General features: G+C 46.3%; 1 protein-coding gene across 1 annotated transcript in view; it reads right to left on the minus strand.

The window, feature by feature from the left end:
- Positions 1 to 11,223, minus strand: part of SEMA3E (semaphorin 3E) — a 138,616-nt gene extending 127,393 nt beyond the window's left edge. Inside the window, exon 1 of the mRNA XM_056845734.1 lies at positions 11,162 to 11,223. The gene's annotated coding sequence lies outside the window, so the exon portion shown is untranslated. The remainder of the gene's footprint in view (positions 1 to 11,161) is intronic.
- Positions 11,224 to 19,557: the final 8,334 nt, after the last annotated feature.

A 19,557-nucleotide genomic window follows, 5' to 3' on the forward strand; every position in this document is an offset into this window, starting at 1 on the left:
TGAGGACCCTTTCCTCTGCCCACGCCCACTTCTCCCAGCTGCCTCTGACTCCTCCCTTCCTGGTCACACCTCCCCTCCCCCTCAGGTCAGTCTTGTGGTCAGTCCTCTCCTTGCATCCTCCTTTTTTTTCGCCATCTGCTTTACCTATCCTTGGGACAAAGGGAGGCTTGTTCGTTGAAACGTTAAGAGGCTTTAAAGTGTTGCCCTGCACATGGTTCCCAGAGGGGAGGGGGTTCCATGGGTCTGAGGAGGTCCTGGGTGGGCATTATGCCTAGAACTTGGGCGGAAGGGTTTTTCCCCATCCAATTTTCAAAGCTCCCAGGGAGGGGGGGCGCGATCCCATCCGTGCTCCATTTCACGTGGGCGCTGGATTGGATTATGCCTAGAACTTGGCCGGGAGGGGTTTTGTGTGCGCGCGAGAACTACTGGTAGGGGGGAACGTGAGCCCATTGCCCTATCATCCGGATGCACTGACGATACCACGCAGGCACACTGAAATGACGAGGGGGGGAGGTGGAGGGGAACCCAAGCGACATCACGATTAGGCAGTGCTCCTCCACACCCCCTTATCTCTTGGGAGCGCTCTTTCATTGGAGGTTTGCTCAGAAGGCAAACGTTTTAGAGACGTTTTCCACACGTTTCCGAGACATGGTGCCCCAGGTTTGATTCCCCACTCCTCCACATGAGAGGCGGAGGCTAATCTGGTGAACTGGATTTGTTTCCCCACCCCTACACATGAAGCTAGTTGAGTGACCTTGGGCTAGTCACAGCTCTGTTAGAGCTCTCTCAGTCCCACCTACCTCACAGGGTGTCTGTTGTAGGGAGGGGAAGGGAAGGTGATTGAAAGCCGGTTTGATTCTCCCTTAAGTAGTAGAGAAAGTTGGCATATATAAACCAACTCTTCTTCTTCCTCTTCTGTTGGCCCTCTTTCTAGTCCATGCAGCAAAAGCTGGATGGCCTGTATGCTCCCTCCAACTTTTTAATTCGATGAGTCTATGACTCTATTGCTGTTTCTAGGGCAGAACAACATTTGTAATCATGCTGGGGTGTGTGTGTGGGTGTAACAGGATATTTTTCATTGCTTGGAAACAGCTCCCATTAAAGAAAAGGTTGGCAGCCCCTGCTGTAGAGAAAGGAAAAACACAGTGGGCCAACACAGTATGCATGAGGCTCTTGGGTCAAGCCTGCACAGGGCTGACCACCAGAAAGCCCTGGAAGGAGCCCCAGGCAAAGCTGAGAGTTTGCTCCACTAGTCCCTGTGGAGAGGCCACTCATGCTGATGGGCAGTCCCAGTCTCAAATCGCCTTGTCAAGCACCTTCCCAGGTATTCATCCCTATGCTGAATTCAGGAGGTCCATTCCCAGCACTTGCTGAACCAATGTTTGTTCTCAGCTTTGGCTGCTTGTGCAAAGTACACTTTCTCCAGAGTTCCCATCACCAAAGTCCTCCTGTGTGTGTGTTCAGGAGGGCAAAGTGCTCTAGCTCCATGCAATAGCCCCTCATTTGAGCTATGGGTCTCCTAGCTGGGGCTTATCTAGTGCTTAGGAGATGTGTGATTGGTTGCCACTGATTTAGGTAACCTAAGCTGTACTGGGACCATGTTAACATCTGGACTGGGTTCACGCTGGCACAATGCTGGCAGCACACTAAGCCCGTGTCTCTCTGAGTTGTACTGGCATGAGGCTTAATTAGCACCTTAACCAGTTTACAGGCTGGCTGTAGGATTGTATCGTCAGTTTCCCATGCAGACATAGTTAAATTGTGAAACTCCCTGCCCTGTGGTGATGGCTGCCAATTTGGAAGGCTTTAAGAGGGGAGTGGACATGTTCACGGAGGAGAGGGCTCTTCATGGCTATTAATAAAAATGGATGCTAGTCATGATGCATCCCTTTTCTCTCCAGGATCAGAGGAGCAAGCCTATTATATTTGGTGCGCTGGAACACAGGCAGGATAATGCTGCTACAGTTGTCTTGTTTGCGGGCTTCCTAGAAGCCTCTGGTTGGCCACTGTGAGAAGAGACTGTTGGACTTGATGGACCTTGGTCTGATCCAGCATGGCCTTTCTTATGTTCTTATGTTAAATACGACAAATACAGAATTACATAGCGTTTGAGTTTTTCTGACTTACCAAAGAACTTTTTTTCCAAGGGAGCATTCAGAAGCTCTCCAGCACTAGAAGAGTGCGACTAAAAATATATATGAAAATATTACCTTACTTCTTTTGCAGCTAGTATGACTGCAATTTTTGGACAGGGAAATGGCTGCCAAGAGGCAATAAACAACCTCTACAATGACATGGAAAATTAAGCTCTAGCTAGACATTATCTACTGTGTTGCAGTTGTTGCTTACACTGCATTTTGGTAGAATTTGGACTTGTAGGTTGAAATTTGTATGTATGTTTGAACCAACTGTGGTTTCCCCATCAATGGTTGTGTGTGTGTGTGCATATTTCTGTCAGTCCTCCAAATATTAGGGTTATTTCAACAACTGTGATCATTACTAATAATCATATAGTATATATAAAACAAGACAAAAGCAAGTTAGCAATGTTGAAAAAAATCAATATATTTCCCTAAAGATTTAAAGGACTCCATAGGTTATGCAATATTTCTACAATTTATCAGCTCAACCTTAGCCAATATTTCCCTTAACATTTTAGTAGTAGTAGCAGTAGTAGTAGTAGTAGTAGTAGTAACAACAACAGTGGCAACAACTCTTCTGTGGCAGCAATCCTAACACTTTCCTGAAAGTAAGTCCCATTCACACAGCAGGGGAAGGGCTGTGGCTCAGTGGTAGAGCATCTGCTTGGCTTGCAGAAGGTCCCAGGTTCAATCCCCGGCATCTCCAGTTAAAGGGACTAGGCAAGTAGGTGATGTGAAAGGCCCCTGCTTGAGACCCTGGAGAGCCACTGCCAGTCTGAGTAGACAATACTGACTTAGATGGGGATCTGATTCAGTATAAGGCAGCTTCATGTGTTCAAAATAGGGCTTACTCCTGAGTAGACTTGATTAGGATTGATCTCTAACTGCAGCACAATTTATCTTGGTTGGCCAATTTTGAATAAGTGTCTATGAAGAATAGAATCATAGAATCATAGAGTTGGAAGGGACCACCAGGGTCATCTAGTCCAACTCCCTGCACAACACAGGAAATTCACAACTACCTTCCCCCCCACACCCCCAGTGACCCCTACTCCATGCCTGGAAGATGGCCAAAGTGCCTTCCCTCTCATCATCTGCTTAAGGTCACAGAATCAGCATTGCTGACAGACAGCCATCTAACCTCTGCTTAAAAACCTCCAGAGAAGGAGAGCTTACCACCTCCCGAAGAAGCCTGTTCCAGTGAGGAACTGCTGTAACTGTTAGAAAATCCTTCCTAACGTCTAGATGGAAACTCTTTTGATTTAATTTCAACCTGTTGGTTCTGGTCCGACCTTCTGGGGCAGCAGAAAACAACTCGGCACCCTCCTCTATATGACAGCCCTTCAAGTACTTGAAGATGGTTATCATATCCCCTCTCAGTCTTCTCTTCATCAGGCTAAACATACCCAGCTCCTTCAACCTTTCCTCATAGGACTTGGTCTCCAGAACCCTCACCATCTTTGAAGAGAGACAGCCCTATCCACAGTGTGACTGCCTCCTCAAGAGAGCCCAGAATTTGGGTACAGACAGAAAGATTGACGAGGCCTGAGGCTGCTTGCTATATGTGGCCTTCCCCAAAAGTCCAAGTGCTGATTTTCACTGCTGTTTACACTCACATTCCATACAATCTGCAATTGTAATGCAGTTCTTGGCTCCGCAAACACCCGGAACAAGCACCCTGCACGCTCTGTGAGAGTCTATCTGCTCTCTCTGTCTCTCCTGTTTGCATCTTCTATGTTATTGTCAGTTTTAGTTATTTTTTTTATTCCTGGTCTTTTCTTTGTGACGCTGGTTTATTCATTGTTAACTCCTTGATTACATTCTGAACTGTGCAGCTTGACATGGAGAAGCAGTATATACGTATGAAATAAATAAATAAATAAATAAATAAATAAATAAATAACAAGTGCACGGGGATGAGGAGTCTGAGTTCTCCTCCTCTAGTGTAAAGTAACAAAAATGGGTGCTTGTCTTCTTCGCAGTGCGAATAAATGCAATGTATACAACCGAGTAGACTGCCAAGGTAAAGCTAGATATGCATCAGACAACCGCAGAACATGAAGTATTTGACAGAGTTTTGTACAGCTTGCGGGCTCTTGTTAGAAATCTGAGCTTCGACATCAACCTTCCTCTGCTCAGGAAATGAAAGGGAAAATGGAAACAGGCACACTTTTCATGCGAGAACTGCAATCTGCGATAACTGCCATAATATCTAAATTGGGCACAGTGGCTACCTCAGAGCTTCCCTCACGGTTCCTTAACAAGAATCCATCCCTCTGTGATGGATGGCAATCTTGGATATATCATTTCAGTAATAGCTGGACAACTTGCCCACATGAATCACTTCTACGAAGCTGCTTTGCATGAAGGGGTATGTGTGTGTGTGTGTGTGTGTAGAAGTAGAAGCACGATGGCAGAATTGCAGAGTAACAGATACTTCCAGAGAACCTATTACACTTCCCTTCCTCAACAAACTCAGGGCAGTCTACATGTTTCTCCTATTTTCCATTTGCCTCAAACCAGCTTTGAAGCTGTTTCCATTTTTATGATCTTCCCTTATTGCATAAAATTAGTATGTACCTATTCGGCTAGACTACTGTAACTTGATCGACATGGGCTGTCCTTGGAGTACTGTAATGGCTATAAAATGTAGCAACTCATCTAGTATCAGGAGCTAGCTACTACACATGTATTGCTCCAGTTCTAAGCATACTACCTCTTTGTACCTTAAGGTGCTGGTTCTTACATTTCAAGCCTTTCACGACCAGGGGCTCAATCCTCACAGACCCCTCTCTCCTGCCATGGGCCCCTGTTGCAACTGCTTTCTCCTGTTTTGTTGGTCACTTTGTCTTGCAGGCAGATAAGAACAGCCTTTCTTGGGCAGTTCCTGCTATATCTCCCACTCTGTAGAATGGTCTTCGTGAACTGGTTGGAATTCCATAAATTGTGCAAGGTGGAATTGTTTAGTAAGGCTTCCCTGGTTGGTGGTCGGCAAGCCACTGGGAGCAGATTAATAGCTGTGTTGTTTTATAATGTTGAGAGAAGTTCTAACGGTTTTGAGGTTATATTTTACTTAGCATTCTAACCCACCTTGAGCCTGCGACTGGGAAAAAAAAGATGATATGAAAGGTGTCCTAAATAAATACATTTATAAATCAAGCAGGCTCCAAGCACTAGATATGTAAACCAAGTTTCCACATGCAACCTTGGTATTGTCAATTTATCATTGGCACCACAAATCAGGAGACATGTAAAGGCAGAACAGAACATCAACATTACTTTCCAAAATGCTAATATTTACAAACACGCTCTCAAGAGTCCAGATCTTGATGGAAAATAAATGGCAGAGTGATTAAGGACCTCCTCTTGATCTTCCGGTCATTATGGAAGCAAAGGAGTTGTCCAAGAAGTTGCCTGGGACCAATGTACTTTCTGTAAGGGGAAACCCTCTCACACCTTACGTGGTGGTGGAAAGTGCCATCAAGTCACAGCTGACTTATGGCGACCCTGTAGGATTTTCAAGGCAAGAGACATTCGGAGGGGGTTTGCCCTTGCCTGCTTCCATATGGGCTGAGAGAGTTCTGAGAGAACTGTGACTGGGCCAAGGTCACCCAGCAGGCTTCCTGTGAAGGAGTGGGAGTTCAAACCTGGTTCTCCAGATTAGAGTTTGCTGCTCTTAACCACTACACCATGCTGTCTATCTCACACCTTATACAACAATGGGTTAAGCAAGCTCCTGTAATGAATGACCAGCAGTCACGGGACAATAGAGGCCCACTGATGAAATAACTTATTATTATTACAAAAAAAGGGCATTATTTTCTGCCTGGTTTTGACTCTCTCTGCAGTATTGTTTTTAGAAACACTTAGGAAGACGCTTAGAAAATGCTTACTGACCGGCACTTGGACAGAGTGCCGCAGAAGGAGTGGGGGCACAAACTCCCTAAAGGTACTCCTTCTCTGGCCAATGGCTGGAGCCAACGTAGCCTTCTTCTACATGTTACCCTCATCAAGCAGGGGCCCTTTAAAATAACCTCCAAGCAGTGCCCTAACTAGAATGGGGCCCAACATTTAGTACTGTCCAGCACCAAGGCCAAGAAAAGCACAGAGCAGCCAAGAATCCTACAGAAAAAGAACCACAGCTTCTTCTATACAGGGGGGTGATTCCCCTCTGTAGGCTTGTTGCTGCTGCAAATACAAGTCCTGTCCCTGAAAAATAGGGTTGCCAACCTCCAGGTACTAGCTGGAGATCTCCTGCTATTACAACTGATCTCCAGACTATAGAGATCAGTTCACCTGGAGAAAATGGCCGCTTTGGCAATTGGACTCTATGGCATTGAAGTCCCTCCCCTCCCCTCCCCAAACCACACCCTCCTCAGGCTCTGCCCCAAAAATCTCCAGGGATTTCCCAGCCCAGAGGTGGCAACCCTACTGAAAAAGCTTAGGTGGCACATACGGTTAGCCACAGCTACATGAAAGGGCTCCCTTTGGAGCAGAAGGGCCATGAAGCCAAGCCTCAGCAGTTCCTGTGGTTCTCTCCCAGAGCAACCACAGCAGCCTCGTTTTCCCTTCACAGACAACTTTGGTGAAAACTTTTCTCCCCTGTCCCTTTAAACCTATCAGCGAATACCCTCCCTGCCCCATTGATTACATGGCACATTTCCACCCCAGTGCTACAGACTGCTGCTGGTGTGGAAACCCTCCATATGATGCAAGAGAAGCATGGGATGTTCTGATCAAATGACAGATCGCTATCAAACAATATGTGCTCCATGTGCTTTCATTAAAGGCACCTTGTTTGTTTGTTTATAGTCCACCTTTCTCACTGAGACTCAGGATGGATTACACAGTGTAAATTGAAACAATCAACAGGATGGGGCATCAAATAGACAATGCAACAGGATTTGAATGGCAAAAATCTGAAACCACGCAGAAATCATGAGGGTCCATTGCATATTGTTCATTTTTTAAAGCAGGTTATTAGCTCCCATCCCAACATGGCCCCTTGCCGCAAAATTTAGCCTTCTTTTTCTGAAAAGACACTAGCACATTTACGCTATTATGACCTAGGTACCCCAGCAGGATCCCTGCACTACACCACTGAGATGGGAGACCATCCTGTCTGATTAGCAAGCAGCCCCATATTTGCATCTTGTCCTGGTGGCTGAATGTGACAGCCTTTGGACTGGGAGGAAGGCAATTGCCGTACCAAGGAGTAGGCCCCTTTTCATTAATTAGGCCTCATCTCCATATCACCTTGACCACAAAGGCAGCTGCCCACTATTACCAAAGAAGCACAAGAGTTACTGCTTGTTGGCTGGAAGAAACATGCACTGGGCACACCCCGTAGGAAAGCAGAAGTTTATAAGCCAAAGATCAAACTTTTTGTTGCTAAATACACTGAGATACGGGACATCGAACCGGAGAAGGATCAAACACGAGCTCTAAGAGAGGGATTTTTCATGTAAAATATTGCCGGAGTTATGATGTGTTACCACTAAATTGCTGGCTGAAGGAACGCACAGTGAAATGCCCTATTTATTTTAACCAGTGGAAAAACATTCATGTCAGGAAGTGTATACAGAAGCCATTAATACCAGCAGCACCCTAAGAGGAAACCAGGCAAAGCAGGCAGCTTATCCAGTGCTGAGCAGAAATACAAGAGGAGGTTTATTTGGACTATCCAGAGAGGCCCCCTACCCTGCCTCCCCACTCTCATCACCACCAAGGACAGACCCCAGATAAAGATCCGACAGTATTTCTGCTTTATTCTGATTGCTGCAGTACACACGACCCAGTAGCGATCGAAGGGATTTTGAGCATGCCTCCAATTGCAGCAATTATTCTCAGCAAGGACAATTCTTTTGTTAATAGTTGCTAGGGCAATTTGGGATTCCTGTAACCAGAGAGATTAAAAAAAAAATTATATGTATGTGGGAGAGAAATCAATGAAGCGAGCATTTCCTTCCATGCGGCCAATCAGTGATTTAAATGATTGTGGCATAAACTCCCAGGGATCAGAAGCCCCTTGTTCAGAGGCGTCTTTTAAAATGAGCTCTCATTTTCAGCCTTCATTCCGCAGTACAAGAGAACTGTTAGCCGCACAATTCATTTTGGATCGTTCTCGAATTTATAACTTTCGTAAGAGCAGTAGTGCTGGATCAGACCAATGGCCCATCTAGTCCAACATCCTATCTCACACAGTGGACAACCAAGGCTTCCTCCCGCTGCTGCCCCTTCCCTAGGTCTGGTATTCAGAGGGTTACTACTGTATCTGAACACAGAGGTCCCATTTAGTTACTTAGCTAGTTACCTCTGATGTACCTGCCCTCCACGAATCCTTCTGATCCCCATGCTTGGTTGCCCTCTACTGATCTTTTCCAGAACTATGGCATCCTTCTTGAAATATGGCAACTAGAGCGGCACATAGTATTCCAAATGCCATTTGTTTTCAATCCTTTTCCTACTAGCATAGAATTTGCCTTTTTCTTCGGTGCCGCACACTGAGTCAACATTTTCATCAAGCTGCTCACCACGATCCCCAAGATCTCTTTCCTGGCCGTTCACCTCCAGTTCAGTGAATGCTTAAAGTTAGGATTTTTTCACCTCAGTTTTATCCTCCCTACCTACAGAAGAAGCCTTGCTCGCAGAAAATTGTCTTCCCATTATATTACCTCTGGGCCGCTAATAAACCCCAGCACATTATGATAAAATGCAGGGATGTTCCATCACTGCAAGAAAATTGATTGGTGCTGATGTCGAGGCATTACACACATCTCCAGTAAGTTTTCTAATGTTTCACAAAACCACGTTATCACCTGATAGTAGTCATCTATCAAAGTACACTAGTATCAAAACACTCAGACAAATTAGCCCTTTCAACCGTTTGATTCTTTCCATTTTCCCATTTTAGCCAGAGCTGTAAAAACCACCAGTGGCATCCTCTCCCCCTTCCCCTGAATCTTAAAGGTGCCTCTTGAAGATTGCTTAGGGTACATCAATTAATGTGAATTCACTCAGAGAACAAAGAGGTGTCATCTTATATACAGGTGGCCTAACCAATCTATTTACAGTGTGGGTTTAATTGGTGAACTAGGGATGTTTTCAAGTGATGTGGCTATAGTGTGACGGAGATCATCATCTTTGAGAAAGCATTAGACATCAACTCTGATAATGACAGTGTACTCACAAGGTGATCAAAAGGAACTGCAGCTCTCTAGACAGTCCAAAGGAGTCCTGTTAACCACCTTTCAGCTACTCTGGAAAAGCAATTTGCAGAAAGCCACTCTTCAATCCCATTCATGTCTCCTGAGAAGTGGATCAGTGAGCGTACACTGACTGGCACCCATGCAATCTGACCCCCCTTTTACTCAGAAGCAAGGCAATCAATGGGGCTTACTCTCCAAGTAAGCATAAGGCTGAAGCACTGCACAAACTTACTTAGAAGTCACTTAGACTTACCACTGATTTAAATAGACAACCAATTAGACATACATGCGAATAAAACCAACTGATATCAGTGACACTTGCATCCATGTAACTATGCATAGGAGCAGTCTGCATGTATATGTTGACATTTAAGCACCATCTGTTGAAACCATGGGTGAGCACAAGCCGGCAGGAAGCATGCTTCCTTGCAGAAATGTGCCTGCTCTATTGAGTGGGGCTTATTCCCAGGTACCATACCCAGGAGCTCGGCTGCAAGACACTAAACAAATCCCAGGTCTGCCTGAATACATGGCACCTTCAGCATGGGATATGCAAAGCCCCCTGTGGGAAGAAGCTTTTCCTGAAGCTGCAGGAGCAGATAATAAAGGTGGGATTTGGCTGAGGCAAGCAGGTAATATTATTAAAATAATAATAATAATAATAATAATAATAATAATAAGAATAATAGTGTTTGATATTAGATTTTGAAATTGGGGACTGACAGAGATGAGATGCAATAAAGGCAGGATTTGGCTAAGGTAAGCAGATATTATTATTATTATTATTATTATTATTATTATTATTATTATTATTATTATTATCTGCTTACCTTCGCCAAATCCTGGCTTTATTGCATCTCATCTCTGTCAGTCCCCAATTTCAAAATCTAATATCAAACACTATTATTATTATCATTATTAACAACAACAACAATAATAATATTGTTCATATTAGATTTCAAAAGTGGGGGTCGGCAGTGATGAGGGGCCGTGGCTCAGTGGTAGAGCATCTGGGCGGCATGCGGAAGGTCCCAGGTTCAATCTCCCGCATCTCCAGTTAAGGGACTAGGCGGGTAGGTGATGTGAAAGACCTCTCCCGGAGCCCCTGGAGAGCCGCTGCCGGTCTGAGCAGACAATACGGACTTTGCTGGACCCAGGGCCCGATTCAGCAGAAGGCAGCTTCACGAGTTCACTCTCTTGGAGGGGTCTACGGACGCTGCCGCCAGAGTTCAGAAGTGCCTTGGAAAAGCCCCACGACCTCCTGGTCGGAGAACCCTTGAGCGGCGGCTCCCCAGTGGCGCTGGGCAGCCGCTCCCCTCGCCCGGCCCCGCAGCGCTGACACCGGCCTGGCGGAGGAGTCACCCGGCGGGGAGAGAACGCCGCCCCGCCCGGATGCCCGGGCCAGGTCGGAGGCGGAGCGCGAGGGCGCCTGGGGGCAGCCCCCGGGGGGACGGGCCGGGCGTGGCGGGCTGGCCCCGGGCCGCAGAGGCACGTGCCCCGCTCCTCGGGGCTAGCCCGGCGAGGCGGAGGGGGGCCGCCTCCCGGGCCGGAGGGAACTTCGCCCGTTCGGGGGGGGGGGGCCGAGCCGCCCCTTCCCAGCGCCGTCGGGGGTCCGACGGCCGGCGCGCCTCGGGGAGCGGCGGCTGCTCGGGGGGGCCGCTCCGGCTGCAGGGGGCGCTCGCCCGGGCCAGCCCCCAGCCCCTCCGAGACAGCAGGGGGCCAGAAGCGCAGTGCAAGGGGCTATGGGGGGGGGGAGAAACCCCTGGCCCGGGAGCGGCAGGGCGGCTCCACCCTTCCCGGGCTGGGGCTTACCTTTATGCGACAAGCGCAGCCGGGGCTGGCCGCTCTCGCCGGGGCTGCCCGCCGTCCAGGAAAGGAGGAAGAGCGCCGCCCAGGCGGCGGCCGAGAGGGGCGCCGCTGCCATCCTGCCGCCGTCCAGCGCCCACGCTGCTCCGGCCGCCCACGAGAGGCGAGGCGAGGCGAGGCGAGGCGCCACCAGCCCGCTCCGACGCAGCGGCGGCGGCGGGAGGGGAGCTGCCTCGGCCGGCTTGCCCAGCCACGTGCCGGAGAGCTCTGCTCGCTCCGCCGCCCAATGGGGAAAGGCAGGCTCCCGAGGCGGAGGCTGGCCTTCGCGGCGACAGGCAGGCAGGCAGCCGCCTGCTCGTTAAGATCGTCTTTTTCCAAACTAGCTCAAAGCGGGAAAGGGCAAGAGCTCCACGAGCACCTTCAAGACGAGCAAGAATATTTTCTGGTAGGGCACGAGCGGTGGCTCGCCAAAGCTCGTCCCCTGCCAGAAAACAGTTGTGCTCGTCTTCAAGGTGCTGCTGGAACTCTTGCCCTTTTCTACTACTGCAGACAGGCGAAGGCGGCGACCCGCGGCGACTGAGCGAAAAGGGGTTTTTAGGCCGTTGGTGCACGGGAGGTTTTGCTGCCTTGGGCTTGCCGCGCTCTCGATGCGCCTTTCCCCCGTCCGCATTCTCAAAACTCTGCACGGGGGGCTGATCGCGAGATAAGATCAAATGTGCATCCAGAGAGCGGCAAAGCCGAAGTGAAACCTCCCGTGCATCAATGGCCTTGCAGGTGCAAAGCCGGTTCACAAAAAGAACCCTGCGGTTTGGCCCATTGTGTTCCCAGATCAGATTTTGTCCTCGCCCCAGCTCTTTCCTTTTTTGCAGAGATCCGAATTCACTTGTTCAGGCAGAAATAAAGTTCAGTTTTAGACTGCTCCCAATGCAACTGGCGTCCCTGGCAGAGTGGGGATTTGAACCTGGATCTCATAGATCCTAACCTTGACCTAACCTTGAGCCAGCGGGGTGGAGTGGTTAAGAGCACTGGTTTGGAGTGGTGGAGTCTGATCTGGAGAACCGGGTTTGATTCCCCGCTCCTCCACATGAGCGGTGGAAGCTAATCTGGTGAACTGGGTTTGTTTCCCCACTCCTACACACAAAGCGAGCTAGGTGACCTTGGGCAAGTTACAGTTCTATTAAGAGCTCTCTCAGTCCCACGTACCTCACAGGGGAGGGGAAAGGAAGGTGATTCTAAGCCGGTTTGAGTCTCCCTTAAGTGGTAGAGAAAGTCGGCATATAAAAACCAACTCTTCTTCTCCCCCTCCCCCTCCTCCTCCCCCTCTTTCTTCAGTACATAGCTTGCCAGCTGCTGCAGGGTAGCTAGTGAACCCCCCCTTCAAAATAGCATCAAAAGATGTTCTAGGTTTTTTTAAAAAAAGCTTTTCTTTTATAGGATTTTTCTCTGCACTGCTCATCTTGGGCCACCTTGTGTTTCTAGCATAGAACAAAACTTGCTCACATACTCAGGATGCTTTTTATTACTCAAAAGTCACTGCCATTCAGGGAAAGGCTGGCAACCCTGTGCTAGAGAGTGATGGACTCTTGGCTTTTAATGGACCCGACAGAAAGAAAGAGAATGCAGCGACTAGATAGATGCTAAACAATAAAGGGTGTCCCAGTTGAAATGGATTAACTCCGGCCATTTTGCTGCAGGCATGCATGCAGGCTGGATGGATGGCAAACCTGGAGTAATTCTGATATCCTCCCTGAGCTAAGCTTTACAAGAACTGCCACATGTGCCAAGGAAAAAGTCTGTATTTCCCCATTTTCCTTGGGTGGCTAACACCAATTGTGCCTCAAATTCCCTTCCCTTCAAGGAGGTTGACTGAGCTACATCTATTTAGATTAATGGTTCTCTAATTGCAGTTTTCCTGCTTTCTCAGAAGGACGGTACAAGGTCTTGTGTGTTAAGTGCCGTCAAGTTGCTTCCGACTCATGGCACCTCTATGAATCAAAGTCCTCCAAAATGTCCTATCTTTGACAGCCTTGCTCAGATCTTACAAATTGAGGGCTGTGGCTTCCTTAATTGAGTCAATCCATCTCTTGTTGGGTCTTCCTCTTTTCCTGCTGCCCTCAAGGTCTTAGCTAAGCTGTTTTAGTTCTTCTAGCAGATCTTTGTTTTCCAAAGACCTACGCTGATTTTACCATTTGCCTGGAAGGTTCTAACCTCTACCATGTTCAGTCAACCTGGCATATAGACAAAATGGGGAATGTGCAGCATAGAATCTATGTATAGCATAGAATCAGCCAATGGTGAGCGTCTATACTAGATTCCTGCAAACCCCTGAGCAAAGAGCCAAAACATGTTCAACCAGCTGGAGCAATGCCTTTCTAGGCTAAGCAGCTTTGGATCCCAATAGAAATAGCTTGGTTTGGATGCTTTGTAAGTACCAACCACTGATCATGTATGGGGAGCCACCAAAGACTGCCAAAACTGGAGAGTTATCAAGTATCTGGGTGGCCACAGGACATGCCTGGCCAGAGCAATAACTAGCTAATTTTGCGCCCAAGGCAAGAATACAACATTTGTACCCCCTCTAAATTTTCATAGAAGTTATTTTGGTACATAAATAACAACAAGCGTAATAATAAAATCATGTTTACTTTAGTCATGTCATCTGCATACACAATCAACTAATGCATAAGTAAGTGAGTATTTAATGCACTATTTTAAAAATTGAACTACATCAGGTGCAACCATTTCTTACAACTGCACTTTTAACACCAAACAAAATTAATATGTTTTTATTTTTAAAGGCTACTTAAAAAGGTAATGAAAAGGTCCCCTGTGCAAGCACTGGGTCATTCCTGACACATGGGGTGGCATCATATCCTGACGTTTTCTAGGCAGGCTTTGTTTACAGGGTGGTTTGCCAGTGCCTTCCCCAGTCATCTTCCCTTTACCCCCAGCAAGCTGGGTACTCATTTCACTGATATCAGAAGGATGGAAGGCTGAGTCAACCTTGAGCTGGCTACCTGAAACCGACTTCTGTCGGGATTGAACTCAGGTCGTGAGCAGTACTGCAGCTTACCCCTCTGCGCCACGGGGCTCTTAGCCCCAGTTAACTAGGAACATTAAAACATGAGCTTCCTCGCACTGATGACTTGCAGTCTTGCAGTCTTTGAGGTCTCCTTTTTTTGGAATTAGAATGTGGATTGAGCGTTTCCAGTCTGTGGGCCATTATTTTGTTTTCCATATTTGTTGCCATGTTGTTAACATTTTGATGGACTCCATTTTTGTTGCTTGGAATAGCTCTATTGATATCTCACCTACTTCTGATGATTTGTTTGTTCCGGTTGCTTTGAGTGCAAGTTTCACTTCACATTCTAAAGTGAAGGTTCTTCTTCAAAATATTCTTCTAGGGAGGAATCTGTTATCCTTTCTTCTCTTCTGTACAGTTCTTCACTGTATTGTTTCGATCTTTTCTTGATTTTGTCCTGTTCAGCTAATGTATTTCCATGTTGATCTCTCAGCTTGCCTAACCCTGCCATATATTTCCCTTTGATTTCTTGGATCTTGTGGAACAGATCTTCTTATTTTTTTTGTTGTTCTCTTCTATTTCATTAAACTGGTTATCATGATAGTTCTCTTTGTCTCTATGTGCCAGGTGCTGGATCACTGTATTCAGACTTCTGATTCTATTTCTGTCACCTTTTACTTCTCATCTGTCTTCTATGTTCCAGTCATCTATGATTATCGGCATGTCTTGTTTAGGTGAATGATCAATTTCTTCCTGGACCCCTGCCTAAAAGCTTTCAATTTCTTCCTCTTCAGCACCTGTAGTTGGCCCATAAACTTGAACGATGGTTGTGTTGGCAGGCATTCCATGAAGTCTGATCAATATTATTTGATCAGAGTTTGCATTATAGTCCCTGATAGCTTATGCTACATCTTCCCTCACTATTAGAGCAACTCTGTTTCATCTGTGTTTGACATTTCCTGAGTAAAACACTTTGTAATTGTTTGACTGAAAATGTCCTGAAGTCCACTCTAATCCACTCACGCCCAGGATTGCAATGTTTAAACATTCCATTTTTCATTTTATGATTTTGAGCTTACATTGATTCATACATCTCACGTTTCATGTTCCAACTATGTGTGTCAAACAGCTTTGAACTTTCCTTTTGCATCCATTGACTGACAACTGAACCTCCTTTCAGCTTCGATCCAGTTGCATCATTAAAAACAGCGCTGCTTGTCCTCTGCTCTTCCCCAGTAGCTGATAGAGTTGTATTTGACCTGGGGGTTCTGTCTTCCAGGACTGTATCTTGGTTTGTTTTGGATTGCATCATCATAGGGTTTTTGAGGTATGAGATGATCAGAAGTGGTTTACCATTGGCTTCTTCTGTGCAGTACTAACCAGAGTTAGCTGAGGTGGCACTGCCGTTAACTATGAACGATTTTTTGCCAGTGTCACCTTCCATTACTGCTGCTGCCAAGTATCTACCCTTCAAGGATTCCTCCACCCCCATCACCATTGGAACTGTCTATTTTCTTCTGCTGATGTGGCCGTTGATTCCTGAAGGGGGTGGGCGCATCTTAATCTGGTGGCTCATATCTGATCTGACCATTCCACCTTGAGTGATTCTGTTAGGCATTTAGCCTCTTGACAGAGTTGAAATTCCTTACGGTCAGCTTCTCTGACACACACAACCCCACTCACCACATTAAAGGGGGTGAGTCTGTGCATCCAAGGGGGGGTCTGTGGTGGGGGAGGGGGAATTGATGGAAATGATCATTGTCTCTTGCTCAAACAAAAATGTTTGAGCCATTGGAGGAACTACCTCTATGTATTTTTTCCCCAATGGAACATACTAGGAGAGGGCTACTCACTGGTTCTTTTTCCACATCGTTTGAGAATATTCACCTCAGTTGGGTGATCATTCTGCCAGAAACAGCTTTGCTGATCATTGTTATTACTGTTACATTTCACATCTGACACCAGCCACTAGGTGCCTATTTACTTGGGCAGCCTTTTAACAACTACTTTACAAACTCAGTGGGTCGAATACATTCTTTTCTGTGGCAATCCAGCAGCTTCATCTACTAACAAGAAAATGTATGACAAGACATCAAACAGCAAGAGGGTAATGCTTTAAAGTATCACCATGTAAAGATGGAGAAAGAATTATTGTACCTCTTGTTTCAGCCGCTGGATATGTCCTTGGGGAATTGACTGGCCCGTTGGTAAGAACGCTCACAACATTAGCAAGAACAGATACATACTGCGCTATTTCCTGTCTTCGCAGATAGTTATGCCCCAATCATTACTGCATAGAATTCAAGCAACAAAGGCAGTGATTATTATTCTAGTCTTGGTACTGAAGAATCAATCTTGAAATACCATTGTCAAAATGCGGTGGTATTTAAAAATGGAGATCAGATGCTATCTGCTGGGCCAGCAAGTAGTCACAAATCTTGTGGAAGTAATTACATATCTGTCAATAGTACAACTGGATGGAGAGAGATGGCCATCTGTTTCTGGCCATACCACAAATGTATTGTAACACCAAGCTCTACTTTTTGATACCTTAACGGACTGTTGAGTTCTATAGGTGGTATATGAAGTCCAACAGGGCAGAAGGGAAATAAGCCCCACTGGAACGTGACAGGAAGAACAGGTACAGCTTAACCCTTCTAAAAATGTGAGGTTGCCTCCTTTGGAAAGATTCGAGGTTTTCTCTCTGTGTATCCAAAAGGAGGATAATTGTCCTTATGTTTTTTTAAAAACTTCATAGACATGCCTGTCAGTCCAAAAACATAGTTACTCTGCCAAGAATGCAGATAACCAGGGGTACAAACACAATGTTGGAGGAGGATGGCAAAGAAAGAACCTATGATGACGACAAAAAGAACCTGTCAATTTATCTGGGGGAAACAGGCATGTCAGCAAATGTGTCTGTGCCACACAAGCCAATGCGTGTCTCTACAGCACACAATACAGGGCTTGTGAAGTTAGGGCGATTGGTCAGATTTGACAACATCACACTCCAATACATCTAAATGTGTTGTGAATCTCAGGGTCTGAAAGCCACATCTTGGTTACTACCTAAGCTTTTGTTAGGGTTGTAAATCAAAGCAGAGTCCTGAGTTGCCAGACTCCAGCTGGGCCCTGAAGATCTCATAGAATTACAACAGATCTGCAGACTACAGAGATCAGTTTCCCTGGAGAAAATGGCTGCTTTGGAGGGTGGACTCTGTGGCATTATCCTGCAGAGATTCCTCCCCTCCTCAAACCCTGCCCTCCCCAAGCTCCGCACTCAAATCTCCAGTGATTTCCCAACCTAGAGCTGACAACCCTATGAGCCAATGTGCATGAGGTTTCCAAACAGGCCCGAGTGATTGTGTGTTAGCCATTGATCCCTGTTGATTCACTGCCTCCTGTAGGCACAGTGCTTTTTAAATTGCAGGGGCTGCAAAGAGTTGCAAAGCCACAGTTGGAAAGAGGGGCCCCCAAGGGAATATACAAAGGAACTGGGATTCCCTGAACTCCCAAACTCCCAAAGGCCAGCCTGGATCCTTTGTGAACAGCTCTAGTGACCAACTACAGTCCCAAAGGTCGAGTGTGGGGTTGAAACCACTGTGTAGCAGAACAACTTTGCCACTGCACAGTTATGACTGTAGACATGCCAAATCCTCACATTTCTCTCAGGGAACCCCCAAAGAAGCGATAACATGCTCCTGTCTACAGCAGGACAGTGAGGGCATAGAGAGACGAGGTTGACAGAACACCCCCCCCCCCCGAATCTTTCTCAGGCCTTTGGCACAGGGCTTTGGCTTATTGTTTTATTTTAGGCACTACTTTGTTAGGGCATAATTCTTATTTTGTTTTCCATATTTCTTGCCATGTTCTTGTTAAGATTTTGATGGACTCTGTTTCTGTGGCTTGGAGTAGCTGTATTAATATCCCATCTATTTCTGTTGATTTGTTTCTCTCAACTTATGTTGTAAAGCAAGTGGAAATATATGTAATGAAATCAAATTGCAACCACCACCACCACCACCACCACTACTACTACTACGAGTCTGATGATGAGACATTTCTAAAGTGATATGTTGGCTCTTACCAAGGGACCAGCTCTCTTGAAGTTACTAGCCTTGCAGTACATCATAACTATTAACAGCAAACTTCTATTCATATTGCAATGTGTATATGCCATGTACTATTGGTTCCAGGTTCCTTTCTGTATTAATAATGCCTCTTTTACCAAAAACAATAAATATAATTTTACTCTTTGGGATATTTTAGGTTATATTTACATTAATATTATATTCACTATAATTCTAATTAAACATATTGTAATATCACACAGGAAATCTGATATTCTCCTGCATTTTTCTTTTATTTCTGTGCTTATTTCCTTTCTCAGACCAATTTAATGTATAAAACAGACTCTTAGCCAAAGCCTGATCCGTAATACTGTCTAAATTTGGGCATTCTGCAATGCATGTCCTCTGCCTCTGATCCCTAGTCCTTTTGGGAAATAATGAAGATCTTATTGTTGGTCTGTCTAGCCCATTACAGACTATTCCAACAGGCAGTCATGCTCCAAGGCCTCGGGCAACCATCTTTCCCAATCATGTTACCTATAATTCTTTCAAGTGGAAATTGCAGGGCTAGAATTTGGGGCCTTTCCCAAACTAAGCTCATGCTATAGCCCCTTGACAATCAAGTCCTGCTTGACTTAGCTACTGCTGTTTTATATGATTAAACATTATTAGAGGGATTATCTTTTTTCATATATAGTTTCCTTTGTCTGTTACCAAGAAAACAGAACCTCTATCCCCACCTTAAGTACCAGTGAATATTTTTGAAGAAACTGCTCAAACAGCATTGGAGAGTTGCAAGCCAACTATAAACCGGGTTGTGGCTGTCCCTTTTATCCTGTTTTGACTTGTGTACCTTGCTGTATTGGATTGTGGCAAGTTTAGACCTAGGTATAGAGGTGAGCTGGCTAGGTGGGTGTCCCCTACCTCCCTCACCGCTCCATGTGCTTCCCTCCCGAAGCTGCGCACTCAGTGGAAGAGGACGACCATCCTAGATAGGAGTGCTGATTATTTTAATAAACACCTTTAATTATATTAACCCCCCCCAGTTCACCCCCCAATAACCCCTTGCACTGTGCTTCTGGCCCCGGCTGTCTCGGACGGTGGCGTTCAGGGGCTGGGGCCTGGCACAGGCGAGCGCCCCCTGCAGCCTGGGCGGCGCTCTTCCTCCTTTCCTGGACATCGGGCAGCTCCCTCTCATCATCTGCCTAAGGTCACAGAATCAGTATTGCTGACAGATGGCCATCTAACCTCTTCTTAAAAACCTCCAGGGAAGGAGAGCTTACCACTCCCGAGGAAGCCTGTTCCGCTGA

Source organism: Euleptes europaea, chromosome 3 (assembly GCF_029931775.1).
Source record: "Euleptes europaea isolate rEulEur1 chromosome 3, rEulEur1.hap1, whole genome shotgun sequence".
Lineage (NCBI taxonomy): Eukaryota > Metazoa > Chordata > Lepidosauria > Squamata > Sphaerodactylidae > Euleptes > Euleptes europaea.